We start from the raw sequence: 3225 nt of genomic DNA, 5'->3' as shown, positions 1-3225 counted from the left end.
AGTGCCAAAGTACAGTCAAAAGAACTGTCGATCCCATCACTCTAATGTTCATATCGAGGTTTGGGTTTGTGTTTTCTAAATGTGTGTGTTCGCTTCACTTGAGTTCAATACATGCGCGTTGGATGAAAATACCGCAAAGTTTCTCAGTAGGGAAAAGATCTTTTGAGTAAACAATTTGTGTCAAGTTCGCTTTCAAAATGGCAGGGAAAAAATTCACAGCCAAATGAAAATATATATATATATATATATCAATTTGCATCTGAAATAAAAAAGAGAAACACTTATTCAAAGCTGTTTTCAAAAGTTATGTTTAACCTTAAATATTGTCTCAAACTGATGTTCTCAGACTGAGAGAATGACATTTTCTAAGATTCTGCTGGAGCTCTGAATAACAGTTTTCAAACATCAAATAAATGGTTTATATAGATATATATATCAATTTGCATCTGAAATAAACAAGAGAAACACTTATTCGAAGCTGTTTTCAAAAGTTATGTTTAACCTGAAATATTGTCTCAATTTGATGTTCTCAGACTGAGAGAATGACGTTTTCCAAGATTCTGCTGGAGCTCTGAATAACAGTTTTCAAACATCAAATAAAGGGTTTATAAAGCTATATATATCAATTTGCATCTGAAATAAACAAGAGACACACTTATTTGAAGCTGTTTTAAAAAGTTATGTTTAACCTGAAATATTGTCTCAAACTGATCTTCACAGGCTGAGAGAAAGATGTTTTCCAAGATTCTGCTGAAGCTCTGAATAGCAGTTTTCAAACATCAAATAAAGGGTTTATATAGCTATATATATCAATTTGCATCTGAAATAAACAAGAGAAACACTTATTCGAAGCTATTTTCAAAAATTATGTTTAACCTGAAATATTGTCTCAAACTGATGTTCTCAGACTGAGAGAATGACGTTTTCTAAGATTCTGCTGGAGCTCTGAATAGCAGTTTTCAAACATCAAATAAAGGGTTTATATAGCTATATATATCAATTTGCATCTGAAATAAACAAGAGAAACACTTATTCGAAGCTGTTTTCAAAAGTTATGTTTAACCTGAAATATTGTCTCAAACTGATGTTCTCAGACTGAGAGAATGACGTTTTCTAAGATTCTGCTGGAGCTCTGAATAGCAGTTTTCAAACATCAAATAAAGGGTTTATATAGCTATATATATCAATTTGCATCTGAAATAAACAAAAGAAAAACTTATTCAAAGCTGTTTTCAAAAGTTATGTTTAACCTGAAATATTGTCTCAAACTGATGTTCTCAGACCGAGAGAATGACGTTTTCTAAGATTCTGCTGGAGTTCTGAATAGCAGTTTTCAAACATCAAATAAAGGGTTTATATAGCTATATATATCAATTTGCATCCGATATAAACAAGAGAAACACTTATTCGAATCTGTTTTCAAAAGTTATGTTTAACCTGAAATATTGTCTCAAACTGATGTTCTCAGACCGAGAGAATGACGTTTTCTAAGATTCTGCTGGAGCTCTGAATAGCAGTTTTCAAACATCAAATAAAGGGTTTATATAGCTATATATAACAATTTGCATCTGAAATAAACAAGAGAAACATTTATTCGAAGCTGTTTTCAAAAGTTATGTTTAACCTGAAATATTGTCTCAAACTGATCTTAACAGGCTGAGAGAATGACGTTTTCCAAGATTCTGCTGAAGCTCTGAATAGCAGTTTTCAAACATCAAATAAAGGGTTTATATAGCTATATATATCAATTTGCATCTGAAATAAACAAGAGAAACATTTATTCGAAGCTGTTTTCAAAAGTTATGTTTAACCTGAAATATTGTCTCAAACTGATCTTCTCAGACTGAGAGAATGACGTTTTCCAAGATTCTGCTGGAGCTCTGAATAACAGTTTTAAAACATCAAATAAAGGGTTTATATAGCTATATATATCAATTTGCATCTGAAATAAACAAGAGAAACACTTATTCGAAGCTGTTTTCAAAAGTTATGTTTAACATGAAATACTGTCTCAAACTGATGTTCTCAGACTGAGAGAATGACGTTTTCCAAGATTCTGCTGGAGCTCTGAATAACAGTTTTCAAACATCAAATAAAGGGTTTATATAGCTATATATATCAATTTGCATCTGAAATAAACAAGAGAAACACTTATTCGAAGCTGTTTTCAAAAGTTATGTTTAACCTGAACTATTGTCTCAAACTGATGTTCTCAGACTGAGAGAATGACGTTTTCTAAGATTCTGCTGGAGCTCTGAATAGCAGTTTTCAAACATCAAATAAAGGGTTTATATAGCTATATATAACAATTTGCATCTGAAATAAACAAGAGAAACATTTATTCGAAGCTGTTTTCAAAAGTTATGTTTAACCTGAAATATTGTCTCAAACTGATCTTCTCAGACTGAGAGAATGACGTTTTCCAAGATTCTGCTGGAGCTCTGAATAACCGTTTTCAAACATCAAATAAAGGGTTGATATAGCTATATATATCAATTTGCATCTGAAATAAACAAGAGAAACACTTATTCGAAGCTGTTTTCAAAAGTTATGTTTAACCTGAAATATTGTCTCAAACTGATGTTCTCAGACTGAGAGAATGACGTTTTCCAAGATTCTGCTGGAGCTCTGAATAGCAGTTTTTAAACATCAAATAAAGGGTTTATATAGCTATATATATCAATTTGCATCTGAAATAAACAAGAGAAACACTTATTCGAAGCTGTTTTCAAAAGTTATGTTTAACCTGAAATATTGTCTCAAACTGATGTTCTCAGACTGAGAGAATGACGTTTTCCAAGATTCTGCTGGAGCTCTGAATAGCAGTTTTCAAACATCAAATAAAGGGTTTATATAGCTATATATATCATTTTCCATCTGAAATAAACAAGAGAAACACTTATTCGAAGCTGTTTTCAAAAGTTATGGTTAACCTGAAATATTGTCTCAAACTGATGTTCTCAGACTGAGAGAATGACGTTTTCTAAGATTCTGCTGGAGCTCTGAATAGCAGTTTTCAAACATCAAATAAAGGGTTTATATAGCTATATATATCAATTTGCATCTGAAATAAACAAGAGAAACACTTATTCGAAGCTGTTTTCAAAGGATATGTTTAAGTGAGACCTTCTCTAAATGTGATGTATTCAGACTGAGATGTATTTGATGTCCAATCCCGCCACCTTGTGGTTCTTTTTTTTTATCAACATTTCTCTTTTTTTTTCC

Source organism: Callionymus lyra, unplaced genomic scaffold, assembly GCF_982586985.1.
Source record: "Callionymus lyra unplaced genomic scaffold, fCalLyr1.hap1.1 HAP1_SCAFFOLD_26, whole genome shotgun sequence".
NCBI classification, from domain to species: domain Eukaryota; kingdom Metazoa; phylum Chordata; class Actinopteri; order Syngnathiformes; family Callionymidae; genus Callionymus; species Callionymus lyra.
Note: the sequence above shows the minus strand (reverse complement) of the source record.